General features: G+C 39.7%; 1 protein-coding gene across 2 annotated transcripts in view; it reads right to left on the bottom strand.

Annotated features, from left to right (window-relative positions):
- KMT5B (lysine methyltransferase 5B) overlaps positions 1-9,643 on the bottom strand; it is a 46,761-nt gene extending 37,118 nt beyond the window's left edge. Inside the window, exon 1 of one of the 2 annotated variants that reach the window (XM_063289260.1) lies at positions 9,518-9,643. The gene's annotated coding sequence lies outside the window, so the exon portion shown is untranslated. The remainder of the gene's footprint in view (positions 1-9,517) is intronic. The other variant, XM_063289261.1, reaches the window with a different exon arrangement.
- Positions 9,644-22,516: the final 12,873 nt, after the last annotated feature.

Genomic DNA, 22,516 nt, shown 5'->3' with positions numbered 1-22,516 from the left:
AGTCAAGGTCTGGCCAAACCAACACCCAGCCCACCTGGTAATCTTCCTAGTGTCTTCCTTCCCCTTATCTCCCCTTAGCTGGGAAGTCTGGAAGGGAAGGCATAGGCCATGCAAAGGAAGGAGAAAGGAGCAAGGTGCACCAGCCTTGCCTTAGTCACCTATAACTCTCCTAAATATTTTGTGTTGGGTGAAACGTGGAACAAACAAAATATTCTAGTTTTGGGTTCACTTGTACTGTGATCCGCCTGCAATGATTTTATCCATTTTTTCTTGGACAGTAATTTTTCTAGCATTCATTTAAATTCCACTCTTCAACACATCACTATCATACAAATCTCTACAATGCTCCTTCCAGCATTCCTTTAGTCATTTTCCACCAATCTACTGGGAAATTAATATTTTTCATACATACTAATACTTTTTCATACATGGTATGTACTTTCTCTCTCAAGTAATTCTACTTGCATGCTAATACTTTCACTTCTTTCCTTTTCTTCCATGCCCACTTTTTCCTAAGGTCTGCTCTTGACATTACCACAAATTAGTATGTCCCACATTCAGAATCTGTCATCATCTGTCCTGACTGAGCAAGAACCACGCCAAGACGAGGAAGAAGTCTCTAGTGTTTTATTACTGCTATTGCAGACAGAAAATCCTACCAAACTGAAGAAGCGTGGGAAAACCCAGACAGATAAACCCCAAAAGTCAAGGCAGGTCTGTTCTGGGTTTCTTTGAATGACAGCCCAAAGTCTCTAAACTACGAATGTGTTTTCCCCCCTGGACAGGGGCCCCCTCCTGCTCACCATCAGTACTCATGACATCATTTTTGTGTCCTTCACTAATTCTCTCAATATTTTATCATAAACAATCAAAACATGACTTTATATTTACATTCGTTTGTTCACAATATGTATGTATGTATATGTATGTAAGAACTTAAGCACTGTAGTTGAAACCAAATCTTGTTCATTAACCCTGGTAGCTTCAATAACATTATCTGTACTCTTTTTTCTTACTCTCATGCATCTACAGTGGTGCTTAAAAGTTTGTGAAATCATTTGAATTTTCAATATTTCTGCATAAACATGACCTAAATTGTGATCTGTTCTCCACAGAAGTCCTAAAACTAGATAAAGAGAACTCAGTTGAGTAAAAAAACATTATACTCGTTCATTGATTTATTGAGGAAAATGATCCAATGCTACATATTTGTGTATGACAAAAAATCAACAAGTCTCTGTCATAACAAACATGGGGATAACTGGTTCTAAATTAGAAACAGTGCAGTTGCTGGAATTCTTGTAACCCATCCCTTTCTTCTCAATGAATCCTGTTAATAAAAATGCTGTGATAACCATTCTTGGGGGAAAAAATCACTTTTAGACAGCTGCCAAAGACTCTGACACAAATAAACGGCAGTAGCATGGAGTTAGCAATTCAATGGAAGAATTGGTCCTGAACAGGTTTCTGTAATAAAACATGTTCATGTCATTGTCAGCATCTATTTATTACAGTATTACAAGTGTTATAACGTGTTACTGGTGGATATATGTATTGAAACTTTACTAGAAACAAATGGGGGAATGTAAAGACAAGATGTTCAGTTTGTATGACTCATCTCAAGTTTGGAAATAAAGAAAAGTAAAAGAAAATAATGAGATATAAATCTAAAAAAACCCCAAGAATTGCATTAAACACAGGTGTTCCACTGACCATTACAATAAGATATTGTAGGAGGAAAGCCATATTTGTCTATGATAGCAAAAAAATCAGAAATCTGGGAGCACCTTTTTTTGACTAACACATTTTATTAAAAGGCATATGCTTGCTTTTATTTATTTATTTATTAAATTTATATTTAATATAAGTAATGTCAGTTGCAGCCCACTTCTTCAGATGCAAAGAGAGACTTTATTGATATAGGATTTAAATTGGGATTAGGTGGGAGGGACAGACAGGTGGGTTATGTTGATGCAAGCTACATGTGAGATAGATTACAAGTATGTATCAATTATCAATTATAATGTGTTAAAAATTGTGTTTGCTGAGCCATTTTGAGACAACCTCAAACCTTTTAATGTATGTGAGTTCAGCAATCTCTCCTTCCTGCTGTTAAAGTTTCATTTTTCCAAAATGGTCACTTTGAGATCTGTAATACAGTGTCTTGGGAGGCTGAATGTTCTGATATTACATTGTCCTTGTTTTGAGTCCTGATGTTAAACTTGTGTCAATTCTTTTGCACAAATATAAAATACTCTTTCCTATTAGGAAAAAGCCACATCAAACACATGCTTTGCATTAAAAAAATATCCAAGGTCCAATCCATAGCATCAACAGGTATTTATAAAGTTTGGAGAGCTGTTTCCAGTAACTGTAGACAGTATTCAGATAGAGGGACTAATAATCTGATTTATTATAAGGTGGCTACCTAATTTTTAAGTATCAAAAATTGAAATGAAGTAGGACATAATGCACACACCTTCATCCCAGCTAAACAAAAAGTCAATAGGGGAAGAATCTGGCAAGAACTATTCTATTAGAACTAAGGTTATCTCCTGAAAGAAGGAAGACTCTGCCTATTAAAATGGAATCCCAAATTTGAAGTTCCTAATATGACATGGATGAGGAGATACCATACATAATGTCAGAGAGGCACACCAACTGACTTTGGTGGGGCAGGGTCCACACATTCATGTAGATACACACCCATCAATGAAGTTTCACCACAGCACGTTTCCCAACAAATAGGAACCCTACTACAATGGAGAAACTGCCTATCCCAGCACAATAATACACATTGTTAATCACCACCTAGCAAGAAACCAGGGAGCGACATGCAGGCCATAAAACTAGCTAGCGAGTGACTCATTTGGGCTAGAAGTTACCTACTCGGATTCTAAAATATGCAATGTAGGGAAACTGGAAAATCTGTAACAGTTGCTTTGTTACTAGCCAGGAAAGCTCAACTCCAGCTATAATAAAACTTCTAAACATTCAAGAATATACATCTATGTGCTCATAGTAACTTCAAAATCTCATGTATTTCACTGGAATGTATTTCTACAGATAATGCTTTGTGGGCTTCTAACATACTTGCTTCTCCTTCTGTCTCTACCCCTGGCAGCTACATGCCATTTTCTTGGCAACATTTTTGGAAATGGTTTGTCATTGCCTGGGGCTGAGAGAAAGTGACTGGCCCAAAGTCACCCACATGGCTTTCATGCCTAAGGCAAGATTAGAACTCATGGTCTTTCAGCTTCTAGTACAGCACTTTTAACTACTATACCCAACTAGCTCATACTTTTTTAAAATCTGAATATCTTTGTCCTGAATAAATTTAACTTTAGATATAGGCTTTAGAAAGCAACATTATAGCCCAGAAATGGAGAGCCATAACTGCAAGTTAGCTTCATGTCACTTGCTACATTATGAGGAACTGAACATAGTACAATACATTTTAAGTGAGGATGCCATTTATTGATTCTCTATTGCTTCAACTGACAAAGATTTTGATCAAAATCCTTTTTACTTAAGACCAGAGTTATATCAAGTTTCAAACCTAATTTCTGATTTTGGGAAAATAAATAATAACTATTCTCCCTTTCAATCACTTTTCACTGGTGGGGGTTGTACAATGTTATTATGACTGTCCACTTCAAAAAGACTCTGGAAGGGTTACAATGTTCAAATATACAATTAAGACAGTTAAAAGTATGAAACAAAATGTGGCAGCCTGGACTAAAAACAACCATAACAATAAAAACATGACAGGAGTTTCACAAACACGTTAACTGTAGGGCTGGGAACTGAGCCAGGTCTTAAAGGCCTTCAGGAACCCCAGAAGAGTGGGTGCCATATGTATTCTAAGGAGATGCTGTTCAAGAGGGTAGTGACAGTACTTCCTTGGTCCACAAGATGACAATGTTTAACTGAGGGGACCTGGAGTGCACCCCCTGTCTGAATGTACTGGGTGGGCAGAAACTGTTGGAGATAGGTGGTTCCCTCAGATAACCAGGCCCTATGCCTTGAAGGGCTTTACAGGTAACAACCAGCACTTCGAATTGCACTCAACTGGCAGCCAGTACAGCTCACACACAGCAGTTACACAAGGGGATAATGAGAAGTGTCTGCTACTCTCATGCCACTGCATTTAGAACCAGCTGTACTTCCTGGATGACCTTCATGGGCAGTCTCATGTAGTGTGCATTGCAACTGTCCAATTGTGAGGTGACCAAGGCATGAGTGACCATCTGAAGAGCCTTCCAGTCGAGGAAAGGGTGCAACTGGCATACAATAAGAACCTGTGCAAAGATCCTCCTGGCCAGAGCTACCACCTACTCATCGAACAGCAGCTACAAATCCACAAGGACCACCAGGCTGCACACCAGTCTTGAACGGGAAGTACAACCCCATCCAATACCAATGGTGAAAATATCCCTGACCCAAGGGGGTCAAACAGCCACAGCCACTCAGTCTTGTCATGATTGAGGCAAAGGCTGTTCCTCCCTATCCAGACCCCAACAGCCTCCAGACCCTGGGTTAGTACATTGGTAGCTGCACATGCACAGCCCAGGTTGAGATGTAGAGCTAAGTATCATCAACATACTGATGATACCTAACCACAAACTGACAGATGGCTTCACCCAAACTTTTTATGTACAAGTTAAACAGCAAGGGGGAGAGCATTGAGCCCTGAGGCATCCACAAGGGATCACAGGCATTATCTCTCCCCTCCCATCAACACCAACTGAGGAAGGAAGCAAATCACTGCAACACACTCCCACGCCCCCATAACCAGTCCAGAAGAATACTGTGGCATAACATTTTCTCAGCACAAGAGGCTGACCTAACTTGAAGAGACAACAGTAAATCCCACTTTCACTGAACCTTCTGACCCAGGCCAAGATCAGACAAGTGAAATTAAGATGCTTTTTATGACATATACAGAGTGTTAAGATAACCTTTTAGAACTAACTGTAATCTTGCAATATCAGTCCCACAATGTGATCTTCATCCAAGACCTATTAATAAAGGTATTCTGGTTAAACAGACAATATCCCGAACAGTGTACTGTATCATGTCTTTACTGGACACATTGAGCCAATATTCACTGCCTTTATTTTTAAAAAGTATTTTAAAAAAAGTATACTCCCAAGGCCACACACGCCCTTGTCCAAATTGCACACGGCCTTCTCATGAGGCTTTGATTTGGACAAGGGTGTGTGCAGCCTCAGGAAGAAGGCCTGGTGTGGCCAGCAGCTGCCTCACAAAGGGCCAGGTTAGGTGTATCCCATCATCAGCAGGAAGAAGACAGCAAAGATCAGTTGGGGGTGGCAGGACCAACAGAGAGCAGGTCGGCCGGGTGGCCAAAAGGGCAGAGATGGTGGGGAGATATTGAAGAGGAGGTAGTCCTTTACCTTACCAAGTCTCAGGGTTGGGAGAGACCAAGGCAGGAATGGCTTGGATCAGGGAGGGGCCATCTAACAACCAGGTGGGATTCAGTTAATGACAGCAACTGGGACTGCCAGGATTGCCGTGGCTAAGTGACGAGGCCACATGATGTCATGCTTTACAACTGCATTGCTTAGTGATGGAAATTCTGGTCCCAATTACCATCGTTAACCAAGGACTACCTGTATTCAACATCTTTTTTAACCATATTGATCTCTGTAATGTCATATTAAGAAACTTATGAAAACTGAATTAACATTAACGTATACTATGCCAGCATATCCATAAGGAATACCAAACTGGCAATTAGTTGTTTGATGTAACAGTCGTTATATATATGGTTTCTTTAAAGAATGCATAGGATCCATAAAGAGGTTGGCAGAAAAGAGATGACTTGTACCCCACAAGTCTTTGAATCACAATGGAATTAACTGTAACAATGTAACCCTTAGGGAAACAGATTTAACCAAACTATACTGAAACTAAGAAGAAAGATAATAGTTTGGACTTGCCTAATTTGCTAAACCTAAACTTAGAATTTAGCAGAGTTCTGTCAGCACATCATGCAGTGTTATCACAACTGCCAGACCCTTTTGTTTAATGTTGTCTAATTAAGCATTCTAGAGAATCCAAAAGCTTGCTCATTCTCTAACATAGATATCACTCCTAGTAAAGATAGATAATTTCATGGTATCCTGTTAATCAATACTTACATATATAAATTGGAACCATGAGATAATTTTAAATTGCACAGGCTACCGGAAAAAAAAAACACCACCATCCCAATCTTCAAAATTCTTACCTACTGTATTTACAAGTTAGATACACAAAAAAGAGAATCATTCCCACAAATGCTTTCCTTAATGGTTGAAATTCAAAAGTAGGTCACATTCCCCAAAACAAAAAACAAAAAAACAAAACCCACCTTAAGACCTACCTAAAATACAGAATATATCTGTCTAACAACATTTATAAATACATTTAATATAATCTTCATTGAGCATTTTAAGTAAAGCAAACATTTTAATACATGGAATAATGGGAACTACAGGCACGTACTATACAATACTGGGAAATGAAAACAAAGAAACCCTAATACAATATACTGTGAAACTCAAGTATAATTTAATACTATCATTATTGCATGTATGAAATTCCTAAAAACAATTTGCTTTGTACCTATCTGACAAAATAGAAAGGAGAAAAGATATAATTTTTCTTTGTTTAGTAAAACTGTTACTAAATGCAGATGTATCATATCAGTGACTCCCCCTCTTCTCTTTGTTTACTATCTAGCTTGAATAAGAATCTTCTGGAGAACTTGAAAGCTTACATAAAATTTTGCAACCTTAAGTTGAATTCATAAAAATATTGCACCCAAATTGATTTTGTTTTTTCAAAGGCTAACACTGATTTACGAGATAGTTTATCAAAATACAAAAAAAACAACCTACCAAACAACCTATTTTTTTTAGATTTTTATCCCACCCTTTTTTATTTAACATAAAGTAATATGAATAAAAAGACGCACTTAGACCAAAGGTTCAAAAAGACAGAAATTGGTGTGGACATCTTAAAAAGTGCACTGATTGCACAGATAATTAAAATTTCATGATAATGTTACCATCCAGGTAGTCAATACATTTGTAAATAAATAGAAGCTATCCAAATAGTATTCAAATTTAATGGCAGATTTCTTCAATGGAATCTTTTCAAATTCTGCATAGCTCCAAAGATTATACATCTTCAATAAAAGACCTTATCTTACCTTTCCTAGAACCCTTCAACCTAGTTGTGACAAAGAAAACATAGTTTTAAATCTATTTGGACAATCACTTTAGACAACAGGTGGGATTCACATATTTTTAATGCTCTGCCCTCAACTACTCACACAGAGAAAAACAGTAGCTAAGGAACAAGCTGAGGAAAAGACTAACCTTTCTTAATGTGTTGATTTTCTATTTTTTTTTTCCTTCATGGTGAAGCATTCTACTATGCTAAGCCTCCATTGTCAGCCTGGCAATCCAGTCATCACACAACTTTATGCCTTCACAGGCTACCTGTGAGAATTATTCCTTATTATCAGAGAACGAAATATGACCCCATTTATAGCAATGATTTTCAAACTTTCTATATTTAGGGTACAGTTTTCATATTGTACTAATTGGCCATGGAATTTCTGTACACTGCAAAGTAATCCAAAGATTTTGCTTCTGTCTCTCTTTCCTTAACCTGCTGCAAAGCACAGAATAAGCTTATCTTCCATAACTGGTGCCTTTCAGATGTTTTGGGACTGCAACTCCCAGAGTTCTTAGCCACCTAAGTTTCATATGTGCGGTCTCCAGAACAGAGAATACGAGATTAGATATATTATCTAATCCTGCATTAACTAAAAGCACACCCTGTTACAATACAGTTCACAATCTACTTGTAGCAGGGCAATATCAACATTTGGACAAGGGGTCTTTTTGAAATGCTTATTCAGCATTACATGCCTTCTCCTCAAAGTATCCCAGCAAGCTTTTGAGTAATGCCAAGTTCCCTAAAAATAACTCTTTACCAAACCACTTTATTGAGATACAATAATGTATCCATTTCACACAATGGCACAGTATGTTATTGACTTTAACCAAACTGTTAGACAACAAAAATATTTTTTTCTTCTCAGAAAACATGCTGCTGATCTTACTGATGTTACCATCTAATTATGTTAGCAAGTAATGTTCTTTGAAAGAAACATTTTTTGGAAAAAAACTGTCTCAATAGAGCTTCAGTAATATACTGTACTTGGAGAGAACTGAGCTTGTGTATTAATGACAGCCTTTCAAAAAACTGCTAAGAACCAAAAATAATGGGATGTAGATTCACAATAATCAAAAGGGACTGTTACGTCCTTTCTTTCCTCTATGATTATATTCCCAGCTAGTCAGAGTTTCATTCTACAACATTGAGAATGTCCCTTCAAAATCATACCAGTATTGAAAAATCCTTATAGTTGACAGGAATAGCGTGAACTTCTCTTACTGCTCGATTGGACCACGGACATGAAGTCCTTTCTACTTAGAGACTCTTCTCTGAATCTCCACTGCCCCCTACAGGCCGCCTCTGGCTTTTCTCAGCGGCCGGGGGTGGTGAGCTTCTCCACCAGAGTCAACCCTACCCGGTCCAGTCATGTCTGTTTTCTACCTCGAGCACGACTACCCAAACCTCTCTCAAACGATAGGAAAATCACGACCACTCAGGACAAAATCAGGCGTACGATCCTCCTCCACCTAGAGAAATGTCCCGGCCTCATTCCCTGAAATGCCACAGGAGCGCAGGAATGTCAGCTGTCATAGCTACCAAATCCCAAGCGGGTGTGCGGGAGTCTCAACTGCGAGTGGCCCAGAGCCGCTACCTTCTGGCCCTTCTCGCACGAACTGCACGCTCCCGGACTCCGCTCTTCCGGGAAAAGCCCATCCGAAGATCCCTGCCCTCGAGGGCCAGCGCTGAAGCTAAGCCCCCGAGGCCTACCCCCGAGGGAACTCAGCCGAAGTCCGTCCAGCTCTTTGGAGACAGCGCAGCAGATGACCCAAAGCAGCCGCCGGCGTGGAAACCCACAAGGGGCTGCGCCGAGCCAGGGTCACCGGCTGGCGAGGGCCTCTGCCGGCACCGCCGGTCTCCCGCTGCCTCCTCCAGCCTGACAGGCGCACCCGGCCCTGGGAAGGCGGCCCGGCTCCTTCCCTCGACGCTTTGCCAAGCATCGCCCGGCTCCCCCCGCCTTCCTCTCACCTCGGCCGGTCCTCCCCTCAGCCCCACTCCCTATCGCATTGTCCTCCTCCCCGGGGAAGGCGAACAGACCCCTCCTAGGCCGAGCCCCACGGGAAATAAAGGCTCTCCCCACATTTTCTCTGCGAGGACCCCCCTTCCTTCTCAGCTACGAGAAGCAGCCCCCCCCGCCTCCGTGCCCCCAGGCCCGGCCCGGCCCAACCCAGCGGGCCTCGCTTCTCCCTCCCGCCCCCTCCCCGGAAGGAGTGGGGCCCTTGCCCGTGTGCCAGTTCCAGCCCCCCCTCTCGTCCACGCGAAGGACTCACCTCCCGACTGCCACCGGGCACCACCGTCCTGCTCGCCACCCGCGGCCCCCAGGTCCAAAGCCTCTGTCGCCGTTGCGGAGACTCCCAACCAGAGGCGGAAAAAAATTAATCATAAAAATAATAATAAAAATAATTCCAAGGGGAAAAATGGCGGATTAAAATCCAAGATGGCGGCTGCGAAGGGCGAATGATCTCAAGCAACGCTACCTAGGAGATCCATCCGCCGCGTCCGCGAGAAGAAGTCCCCGAGGCCGCGCACAACGACCCTGCAGCGCTACAACGGGGCCGCGGCGCGTTGCGAGTCTTCTACAAGAAGCGCCTGTCACCTCCAGCAGACCCGCGCGGGCGAAATCCTGCTGTGCGCAAAAGCCTTTTGTCTTTCCTCTAGGCCCACTGGCTTCCTCACACAGCCATAAGAAACGCCTCCTGCTTGTGCGCTCCGAGGAGGCGGAGGGACACTCCAGGCAGGGCGAAGATCTCTTTTGCGAGGGCGGAGGAATACGCCACCACAGAGATTCTTACCTTGGTGTTTTAACTCGACGGGCCGAAGCGAGGTACCAGCCAAGCATCTCTGCAGTCCCGACACCTCTCTAGGCGGCGGAAGAACATTGCCGATACGGTTACACATTCCTCGCAAGATTCGCTGCGGAGGGATACACGGATAAACAAGGGATGTTTAGTATAGTTTGAGAGCTTGAAAGAAATCCATTAAAAAAATCAATCCGCCCTGCTCCCTCCCCTCCAGCCCTTTAAATAAACCGGAGCTTTGGCGAAGCCCGTCAGAATAGCGGGAGCCGCTCTGTTGGGGGTTTCGCGCTGGCGGCCTAATCATCTGCAGTAATAAACTGGGACCGGCCAAGGCGAGTGCAGCTCCTGGCCGTGAATTGCTCGGGCATGTGTCCTCAGGACTCGAGGTTCCTAATTTGGCTCCGTATAGAGACCGCAGGAAGAAGGAATTCGAATCCAGACCTAGTTCATACTTCCTTTACAAGTTAGCCCTCCAGAACCTGGGTGGGGCAAAGCTCTCTAGGAAAAACGCTGCATGAAGCTCTTGTTCCTCAAAACTAAACAAACCTTTGATGAGTCGTAGGTTGATGCCCCCCCACCTCATTCCTCGAACAAAAGGGAAAGTGACAGGTGATGACAAGGGTCTTGTCTCCTGGAAAAGATGGTCCCTTGAATTCTGTCAGCAGCAGCTTTTTGCATATATTACTCGCGGAAAAAGAAAATGTGTGGGGAGGGTGAAGACTTCGGAAATCAAGAGGAGAGGCGCTCGGGGGTGTCCGGCGCGATGTGCAATGGGGGTTCTTCCAAACAAGTATTTTCCGAAGGGGGGTGGACAGATGACTTGGTGTCGTATTCCTTTAGTCGATCCTGTAGGCGGCTGGCATTTATCTTTGATCTTCCGAGGGTTGGGCTTGTTCGTTAATTTGGTCGTTAAAACATGCCTCTGTATAAACAGCGCAGCTTTTCCTCACTTTCTTCTCATTATCATAATCACAGGTATCACCTCTTCGGGTTCCCCTTTTCCCTTCTTGCTGTCCTATAGCTTGCAGTAGTTTGGGTCTTTTGCATATTTTAAGAGTTGCATTTGGAGCAGGGACACACAGTAGATTGCAGCAGCTTGGTCTCCGTTTCTGGGGGAAGGTATCTTTCCTAAACTCATAACTGTTGCAAACGTTACCCATTTTCTCCAAATAGGGCTCTTCCATGTACAGGTATTTACATATGTTGGTAAATTCCTGTTAATAATGAATTGTTCTCTTTTCTTAAGCCTTGGGCAGAGCCCAAAAGCATGGCTTCCCTTATATAACCAGCTGTTATCAGCTGTTGACTTTAAAAAAAAAAGGAGAAGTGTATTTGTTAAAAGGAATCAAGGAAGGTGAAAAGAGGGGAACCTGAGAAAAATTGGGAGGGAAAGTAGCAAACCTTTGAATAAGTCTATGCATATGAAGAAGGATTTTGCAAACTTTCAGTGACAGTTCTAGGTTGGACCTCTATTTGATACTTTTTCAGATCTTTGATTTAGGAGAATCACTGTGATATGTCTACCATAACATACCTAGCCGGTCAGTGACATTAATGAGAATGCATGTGCTGCCATCTTAACTCCTTGCCCACTTGTCATAACTGACCATATAAACAAGGTCCCATGCTTATGGGGTAGTATACATTTGAACTTGAGGGAGTATACATTTCCAATTTGAATTACAGGTATCCTTGTTTAGCAACCACAATTGGGACTGGCAACTTGGTCATGAAGCTAAACTGTTGCTAAGTGAAACCACAACTGTGCTTACTTCAGCTTTCCTTATTACAGACCTATGAAGGTCATAAATGCAAGGGCTGGCTGCAAAGTTACTTTTTCATCACTGTTGTAACTGCAAACAGTAGCTAAACGAGGACTATCTGTATTGTCTTAGAAGGGGTCAATTAGATAACTTTCTATTCAGTGTGGGAACTCCAGTTAAAACATCCATGATAGATGCCTTGCTGTCTCTGCCTGAAGATATCCAGTGAATACAAACTCACTACCTTGCTAATAAACAGTTCCATGGCTGCACTGTCAACATTAGATTTTTTTTCTAACATTCAGTCAAAATCTGCCTTTCTCTAGCATAAGGCTATTGCTCCAGATTCTGTCTTCTGAAATTTCCATGTGATATTTCCTTATGCATGGTGGAATTTGTAACATTTGAAACCACTTAGAATGGTGGTTGCTGTGGAACCACATGATGCTGTTACAGTAATCTTAAGTGAGCTTGGGACCTTGATTAAAGGGCTGTATGCAGTGGCAAGTAAGATGTGGTGCATATACTCTTCATTAATCAGGGTGATTGGCTTAGCCTGTTTCCATGTGAAACGCTGAACTACAAACTATAGTTGTGTATAGCACAACAGCTTTTATGGGGAAAGGTAAAAAAAAAATAAGGTAGTGATCATGACTGCATGTGCCAAGCCTCACTCCTTTGTGTGTGTGACATTCAAAAGGTATGGGGCTTCAATTGTGCCTTCACAACCACCATCTTGACTTTTTTGACTTCCCCAGATGACCATGGTCTAGCCCATTGTGCAAGCACAGCCTGTGTGGTTAGTTGATAATTCAGTGTGTCATGCAAACCCAGAAAATTGGGTTAATTGAATAAATCTTGTAGTATGAAAACTCCTGTTGTTCCCAGCCAGAATGATACTTCAATAGGCAGTAGATTGGAGAAGACTGTTAGCTAGACTCCATCTAAACCACTTTAAATAATTAATTGGTGCTTCTGTTTCTATTATAAACTAGCACCGGGTTTACAGAGAAATCTAGGCGAAAATATGGTTGGATAATTTGTGATTCAGTATGTCATACAAAGAGAACCAGTTTGGTATAGTAGTTAAGGCAGCAGGCTAGAAACAGTTTGAACATTTGATTGCTAAAATGTATAAACTTCTGTTGAGATTTGAAATAAGAGAATAAGTTAAAGTGCGCATGATAAAATGGGCTAAGAATTTTGGTTATAATATACAGATGGACCGATGGGAGAGAATGTGGCTAAAAGATCTGAAATTCACATGTTATAATTTAAGAGAGAACTTTTATAAAATGATGTACCATTGGTATATGACAGCAGAGAAATTATCTAAAATGTTTAAAGATACTTCTAAGCAATGTTGGAAATGTGAACAACAAAAGGACATTTTACCATGTATGGTGGACTTGCGAAAAAACAAACCAAAAAAAAAAAGATTGAACACAAGCACACATGATTAAATCTTTGCAAATAGAGATTTGGAAATGCTTTAAAATGTAAAAATGTATAAACCTAAATCATGTGTTTCTGAAATGTGATTTATTAAGTTAAAAGGTAGAATAATGGACTTAAAAATTGATACAAAATAATAGACTTATAATTAAATGGTTGTAATTCATCTGGGGAATATACTGATGTTGTAAATTATTGACCCAACACATGGAAAGGCATTATACTGGAAAGGATGTTATAGACATTTACTTGGAAGTACATTTAATTATCCTTCCAAGGAATTGCCACCATGATGTGGTGGAGAGACTCAGTAGCTTCAGTGACCCTGACAACAAGCCTGGTGGGAGTGTGAGCTCCTAGTAAGGTCATCCTTGTTAATAAAGTTGAAGGGGAAGAGGCAAATGTAAGAGTAACCCACAATGAGGGAGAGGATTGGTAGGCTGTGCAGGAATGAAGAAAGTCAGCTAATCTAAAATAAATAACTCCAAAGTCAACCCCCTCCAAAGGCAATGGCAAACCGCATTTATACTGTTGCCAAAAAGACTACATAAGCATGGCAGAAACATAGTTGCCCCCCCAGATCAGAAGGTACTCTTCTGATTATTTATATATTGAATTTATATAGCTACCATATCAATCTTATGATTCTGATCAGCTCACAATGCAAGACATAAGAAAAATAATAAAACATTACAGCTATCTACCCCTTCAATACCTTCATTGCTACTTCTAAGGCTGGTTGTTTTGCCTGTTGTCGTTAGTTTGGTCTCCTTTATATTTAATTTTAGTCCCATTTTTTCACTTTGGTCCTTAACCTTTATTACTAGAGCTTCCAGCTCCTTTGCATTTTCGGCCATCAAGGTAGTGTCATCAGCATAGTGCATATCCAATGAATATCAATGCCAAATAAACATATGCATTTATTGCAGAATTCAGTGGAAATAAACATTGAGGAATGGTATGGCAAATTGCAGGAAGTGCTAGATACAACATTAAGAAAGGACACAGTACTGTTAATGGTTGACTGAAATTTAAAAAAAACAAATGGAGGAGTCTGGAATCACAAGAATTGGGTGAGTAAACATAATGAGGATATGTGAAAAAATGGGACTAAGATTATATATAAAGGATTATAAATAAATAATCCTTTTTATACTCTAAAAAGGATTATTTATTGCTTTAAGCAACATAAATACAGACTCTACAGATAGATATCACTGGATGGACAACATCAAAATAAAGTTGATGACATAATAGAAAACAGAGGATGGAGAAGTGCAACCCAGTTAACCAGAAAATTTTCAAGTGCCATGTGGAACACATAATGAATTACTGGTGTCAATTATACAGATTAAACTTAAACAATTAAAGAGAGTAGGTGTGCCAGTAAACTGTGACAAGAACAAATATAGTCAGACTATAAAAATCAATGGAAGGAATAGATTCAGAACCCATATGCAAAAGAGAACCCAAGGAACTTTGGGAAGAAATAGGAGACATTGTGAAAACAGAAGTGGAAAAAATATTCCAAACATTTCAAAAAGGAAAAGATCCAAAATGGCTTTCAGAATGAGCTGTCATGACAGCCCAAGAACGATGGAGAATGAAAACCTTGGACAATGATATAAGAGAACTGAAAACAGACTTTCAGCATTAGGCAAGTAAAGATGAGGAAAGATATCTCAGTTGAAAATGTCAACAAATAAAATAACAACAAAAGGAAAAGACAAATCCTTTTAAGAAGATAGAGAAATTGCTGGAAACTAAACAGCTAAGATAGGAATACTTAAGAGTAATCATGGGCGAGTGTTCTCCATCATATCTGCATACGTAATTACACTTTTCTTGTCATAGTTGTCTCCAGAATAAAAGACATTTGAAGGTGAAGCTAAAGTCTAGATTGCTGCACTTATTATTTTTGTGGAATTCCATGTTCATATCAAGCTCTGCCTTTTAAATACTTCTAAGTTTTTATCTTCTTTTGAGTCCTTATGCCATAAATAACTATAAAGTCTGTTGGCTAAACCAGCACCTCCTAATACTGACATTCTACTATTTGGGAATTTTATCCATCTAACTATCCATGACAAACAGTTTGCCCAGTAATATAATTTAAAACAATTCTGATCTTTGTAAGTATAGACACATCTTGGCATCTTTTCCAAGGCCTCATTTCTGTGCTACCAAGTGCTAGTCTGTGGTGTATTTCTTGACTGCTAATTCCTTTAATATTGATAGGCAGAAGCTATGTTGAAAGGCTGAAGCGATCTACCACTTCACTATCTTCATTGTCATTTTTAAGACTAGTTGCTGTACGTGTTGTCATTAGTTTGGTCTTCTTTATATATAATCTTAGTCCCATTTTTTTTCCACTGTGCTCCTTGACTTTCATTACAAGAGCTAGAAGATCATTTGTATTTTCAGCTACCAGAATTGTGTCATCAACATAGCACAGGTTATTGATGTTTCTTCCTCCAATTTTAAAACTGCACTCATCTTGTTCCAATCCAGCTTCCCTCTGCATATAGACTGAATAAATAAGGAGAGGGTATACAGCCTTTGCTGACCTGGAACCAGTCTATTTTGCCGCCACCTGTGCATACTGCAGCTTCCTGACCTGTGTATAGGTCTCACATGAGGACAATGAGATGTTCTGGGATTCTCATTTTTCTAAGTACATTCCACAGTTTGGCACGATCAATACAATCAAAGGTCTTTCTGTAATCAATGAATCACATATTGACTTCAATTTGATATTCTTTAGCTCCCTCAATTATCCACTGTGCATCAGCAATAATGTCCTCATATTCCTCAGCCTTTTCGAAAGCCAGCTTGAACATTTGGCATCTCCCTTTCCATACAAGGGTCTAATCTATGTTGGACGATCCTAAGCATTATTTTGCTAGCGTGTGAAATTAAGGATATTGTACAATAGTTTGCCCACTCTGTTAAGTCTCTTTTCTTTGGTATTGGCATGTAAATTGACCTCTTCCAATCTGTTGGCTACTATGTCGTTCTCCAGATTTGCTGGTATAACTTGGTTAGAACCTTTACTGATTCTTCTTCTGTTGCTTGCCGTATTTCTGTAGATATTCCATCAATTCCTGTAGCCTTCTGACTTGGTAGTGATCAGAGTGCTGATCTAACTTCATCTTCTAGTACTAGAGGTTCTTGTAAACAGGGAATACCTAATCTATCTTGAATATTGGTATCTCTACTGTTCAAAATTTCCGTATACTCTTTCAATAGTTCTTTCTTTGATCTTCTTTGAATCAGTTATTATCTGTTCATTGGCATATTTCAGCATACCAACCTGAGGTTGGAACCTCCTTCTGAATTCAGAGATCTTTTGGAGGACTTTCCTTGTTTTTCTATATCTATTACCATTTTCAGTATCTTTACAGATGTTGTAATACTGCTTCTTCTGACAGTTCTCTGAAATTCTTAAGTTCATTGCTGAGATCTTTGTCTTTCTTGGCATTAGCTTCTCTTCTTTGCAATTTTCTGTTTGTTGTGACATCCAGTTTGTTTCCTTTTTTTCTTTTCTTTTGATCTTTGGCAGTCTGTTTTCACATTCATCCTTAACAACTTCTTTAAGGTCATTCCACAGTTCCCCTGGTTCCTAATCAATGAGGTTCAGGACTTAAAAGCAATTCCTAATGTTCTCCTTGGAAATGATGGGCATATGCTCCAGTTCATATTGTAGAAACTGGTTCTCTTTCTTCTTCCACTTTAGCTTAACATGGAACTTGCACATGAGTAGTTTTTTTTAATCTGTTCCACAGTCAGCTGTTATAACTGAATTCTTCCTTCTCCTAATAGTATAGTAATTTGATTTTGGTATACTCCATCTGGTGATGTCCATGTATATAGGGGTCAGTTTAAAGACGGTGTTAGCAATCAGGAAATCATTAAATTGGCAGAAATTGATAAGTCATTCTCCTGCTTCATTTTGGTTTCCTAGGCCATACTGTCCAACTCCATTTTCCTCCTCATTAATTTCAACTTTGGCATTACCATCTCCAACCACAAGCAGCACATCTTGTTTGCAAATTCTGTTGATTTCTGATTGAACTTGATCATAAAACTCATCAACCTCTTCTTCTGCATCAGCGGTTGAAGCGTAAACTTGGATAATTGTCATATTAAAAGGTTGTCCGTGAAGTCTAATTGGTATTATTTGCTCATTGATTGCATTGTAGCCAAGTACTTTGCTTGCTATACCCTTCCTAACTAAGAAAGCAACACCATTCCTTCTTTATTCTGAGTGGTAAACAGTGTGATCTTCTGAATGAAAGTATTCAGAAAAATGCTGAAATTTGTTTTAAAACTGTAAACAAATAGCAATCAATGATCTTTTAATTTATGATTCTCACTTCTATGCTATACATTATTCTCTCCCTGATGAGGAATAAGGTAACCATCTCATATGATGCTGACCAGGAATGAACAGAAGCAATGTGTTGGAGGGCTTAGCTCTGTGCGTGTGCATGTGTGTGCTCTAGGGATTTGCCATATGCTTCTTCAGTTAACCTGTTGCATTCTAGTAAGGAAAGAGGATAATGTCTGTTGCCACTGTTGAACTTATTCAGCTGCCAGTTCAATAAAACATTCATGGAATAAGGAAACCTCTTGTTCTTTGCCTCAAGCAACAAAATGACTTAGGATGGCCCTTCCTCTATATACTACTAAAGCTTTCCTGTTTGTCTGTGTGTAACCTTTAACTGGGCAAAACGGTGCATCGTAAGGCAACAATTTTTTAAACCAACATAGCTCAATGGGCTAACTTAGAGAATGTGTCCAAAATCTGGGACCTATGACTCCCCTGGAATTGAAATTTGGCAAATTTTATAAAACATTTTATGACAAAAATTATCATAACACATTTTATGATATAATACAAAATGTCATAAAACATTTCCTGTGGTCAACTCCTGATGTTTGACAGTGCTATACAGTTCAGTATGAATGACATGAGCTGTTTTCAAGGCAGATACATCTCTGAATATCTCCCTGAATTTTTAAGAACTTTTCCAGTGAAGACAGTACATTAGAAGCTCTGCCATTGTTGAAGGCATTGAGGAATCTGGTAAAGAAATATCTCTAAAATGATGACCCAAAAGGTAAAAGATTGTCTAGTACAGCTATATTCCTCCTTGTCCCTTAAATTAGGAGGGTAAGTAGAGGGACTGAATTTTTGTTTCAATTTGCTAATGATCTGCATAATGGTTAACACTGAAATGCAATCGTGGTAAGATGGGAGTACTAAGAGTAGAGAGTTTTCTGGGCAAGAAAGAAGTAATTCTGCTTGCTTGTTTATTTATTGCTTTTTAAAATAATGACAGAAAAAGGAAAAAAAACAACCCCCCCATATTATAAAAATATATATAACAGGTGCTTAAAAATGTAGGAAAAATACAAAGAAATAAAAATATGAAATATGTCATTACAACAATAAAATTCTGCTTCGTTCAATGTACAGCTGAATTCTTAAACAATGAGGCACACAACTTGGGAGGGCTCCTTATTTTGTATTGTCACTTGAGGTTCAGTTGTACTTGACAGCATGTATTGGCAGTTGTGGACTTCTTTTGTGCATTAATAATCTTGCAGTGGTGATTCAAGCTCTGGTACCAGCCCGTTTGTCTACTGTAATGTACTGTACATGGGAGTGCCCTTGAAAAGTGTTCAGAAGCTTCTGTGGTTCAAATGAAGCTCCTATCTGAGAACATTTAGATTGCTAGGCCTGGGAGATTTGATTGCTTGCCAGTACACTTTCAAATCTAATTTGAGGTGCTATTTTTGAACTTTTAATACCTTTTATAGACTGAAATCTACATAGTAATGACCTGACTATAGCATTCTCTCCTGAGGGAGAACATGTTAGTATCATTACAGTTAAATTTTAGATCTTCAGAAACAGATGTTTCTGAAGGATTTTACCATTAAAATGGCTTCTTTCTGTCTTTCTTTTGCTTTGCTTTTATTTTATATTTTAAAAATTGTGTTAAAGTTCCCAGAGAATAGAAGAGCCATTTATAAATAGTTGCAGTCAGTACTAATAGCTTAACAACAGACTCGTTGCATATCAACCTGTCCAGACATTTACATCTGTTATTGGCACTTGAGAGGAAATTAAAGGCAGCAAAGGAAAGGGGTGTTTCATTTGTGGCATCCCATATATTGTATGTCAGCTTTCCACTATGGGATTATTGTCTGTCTGACGTTAATATAGTTTTATTTATTTTAATAATAAATAATTTATTAAACTTGTATGCCACCTGACTCCCAATGACTCTGGGCAGCTTACAACAATCAAAGATTATTCTATATTTTACCATTGCTTTGGATTTTAAATCACACTGTAAATCAATCTAGGATAATTATGATGAAGGGCAGTATATAAATGTTGAAATGACTCAATGAATGAGTGGATAAATGAACAAAATTCTGTAAAAAGTCAGGAATTTATGATCAAATTAGCTTTGTTAAGTAGTAATAAAGTTCCTCAAAACATTTATTATTCTCCGTTTCCATTGAGAATATGAGGAAGCTAATAGAATCAATTTTGTGTTGACAGGAATGATAGTGAATCAATATAAAATGCTGGCACAGAAATATAATTTCTAGAAGTTCCCAGAGCTCAGTTCTCTAGTAACTCTTAAATGAACCCTGGGCAGCAAGGCTGAAAACAGGCTTCTTCTGAAATCTGGGACATATTTGCACAAAACACTAACATGTGATTGTATAAACCATGATTTTTAATTAATGATTGATTATGTGCCATCAATTTGTTGTTGACTATTACCCAATCACATAGATAGATTTTCTCCATGACGATCTGTACTTAATCTGGCCTTTCAGGTCTTCTGACAGTGCACTCATTGATTCGCCACTGTAACTGAGTCTGTCCACCTTGCTGCACCTTTCCCAGCATTACAGCCTTCTCCAGACAGCTATCTCTATGCATAATGTGTAGTAGGATGAAGTAGGATGATTTGAGCCTGGTTATTTGTGCTTGAGTGAGAACTCTGGGTTGATTTGTTTGATGATCCATTTGTTTGTTTTCTAGCCTCTCCATGGGATTCTCAGGAGTCTTCTCCAACACCATAATTCAAAAGCATTACTACTGGCCTATCCTGTTTCTTTCAAAGTCCAACTTTTGCTTCCGTAGAGTGGCACAGGGAATACCAAGGCTTGCATGATTCTGATCTTTGTGGGTATAGACACATCATGGCATTTGAATATCTTTTCCAACCATGATTTACTCAATCCAATTTTGTGGATTTACATGATATAACTTGACTAATTCTGTAGAACGTGGTAGACTGAAATGTGATTAGCTGGCATGTAGCTGAGTGTGATGTGCAAACTCAGCCACTGTGATTAGTTTTTGCTTTAGTGTGTTGTGCAAACACAGACAGTAACAACATGTAGTTAAAATGTGGTTGACTAGTAAAGAGTCCAATAGCAAATACAGACATGGTGGCTTATTGTGTTGTGTGAAGCATTAGGCTTGATGGCAAGGAGAGCGTAGTTGGTGAGGATGAGTTTCTTCCTCATTTACAACAAAACAGGGCTAAATAACTTTTTCAGGCTGAGGGCTATATTGGTCCTTGAGTGATGTGTTAGACGTCACATTGCCAAAAATGTATTGAAGCAGGACAAAAATTAAAGTTAAAATTAGCTTCAATAAAATAAATACAGTTAATATACGTTCGTTTTATGCTTCTGTAATGTTTGTAATGATCTCCCACTTCTGCATCGTTGACTGATTATGTGCCATCAAGCTGTTATCAATGGGTAGCGGCCACATAAAAGGCCACCTTCTCCAGGATGATCTATCACCAACAAGGCCCATCAAGTGAGGTGCATCCACCGCTGCTTTAATCAAGTCAGTCCACCTTGCTGTTGATTGTCCTGTTCTTGTTTTTCCTTCTACCTTTCCCAGAACTTTAGACTTCTCAAAGAAGCTGGGGCTTCTTTAACTTGTCTGAACTATGATAATTTGAGTCTGCACATTTGTGCCCTCCTGTGAGAACTCTGGATTGATCTGAATGAAAAGTACAGATCAGAAACTTTTGCAGAGTTGTTTACAGAGACTTTCGGGATTGCAGCCAAAGCTCTGATGAAGGGCTGCTGGTTTTGTGCCCTTGTTTGTAGTGCTTGTCCTATACTGAAAAGGCAAAAAAGAGTACTTAACTGTTGTGACATCCAGTGACTATTGGTAACTACCGTGTGCTGTAGTCCATCAAGACAGAATGATAGGAAAGGTTTGGCATATGCAGCTTGTAACTACTACTCTTGTTTGTGGGGCTGGGAAAGCCACAGCTTTCCTTCCCATGATATACACTGAATTTTTAAGATGCAAAACATGCCACCATTTTCCAGCCTCAAAACTGTAGAAAATAGTATGTACAGTATAAGCATTCTGAAAAACATAAAAGATTGCCCAAAAGATCACATCTTTGCAGATGTGTTGGGATTGGTCCCACTGGATGGGAATTCTACAGTTAGGGTTAGGGAATGACCTTTAGCACATCTACAGTGCACCAGGTTGGAGAAAGCTACTGTAGGTGTTCAGGGTAGATAAAGCTAAATATTGAGTGATAATGCTCATCAGTTGTAATAGTTTATGGCTAGTTCCTTCCATTCATTTCTGATTGCCTTCTTTAGCGTTAACAAAAAATCTCTTTTGGCTGTTCTGAGAAATTCCAAGACACAATTCTGTGGAACATTTCCATTTGCCATATCCTTCAGAAACAAATGCCTCCTGGCTTTTCCACCTTCTGCTATAGATCTATGCAGGTATATCCGGTGATTGCATAACTCACAGAACATGTACACAAGCTCCAACCTGTTCCTCCTGATGTCATTTTTTTCTCAAATTCATTTTTTCCTGCATTGTTTTTCAATTGAAGTTTATTCCGGGGAAAAAGAATTTCCTGGCTGACGCGTTGTCACGACAACCCCAGGACTCCGGTGCAGCGCCAGAAGTGGTCAGCACCCTGTGGACGGCGCCCCAATTGGGTATGCAGGCTGTGACGCGCAGCCAAACGCGAGCGCAACAGCCAACCGCTGCGGACCCAGGGCAGCCGACTGCTTTGTCAATTCCTTCCCAGTTGCAACAAAAGTTTCTAAAAGAGTTGAAAACTGATACTTGGTTGCTTGCAAACAAAGACAATGTTACTTTTGACCGGGGTTTTGCTTGGAAATCTAACCGTCTCTACGTCCCTGAGAAGTTAA

The sequence above is a fragment of the Candoia aspera genome, chromosome 1 (assembly GCF_035149785.1).
Source record: "Candoia aspera isolate rCanAsp1 chromosome 1, rCanAsp1.hap2, whole genome shotgun sequence".
Classification (NCBI taxonomy): Eukaryota; Metazoa; Chordata; class Lepidosauria; order Squamata; family Boidae; genus Candoia; species Candoia aspera.
The sequence above is the reverse complement of the archived record's forward strand: the minus strand, read 5'-3'. Positions and strand labels throughout refer to the sequence as shown.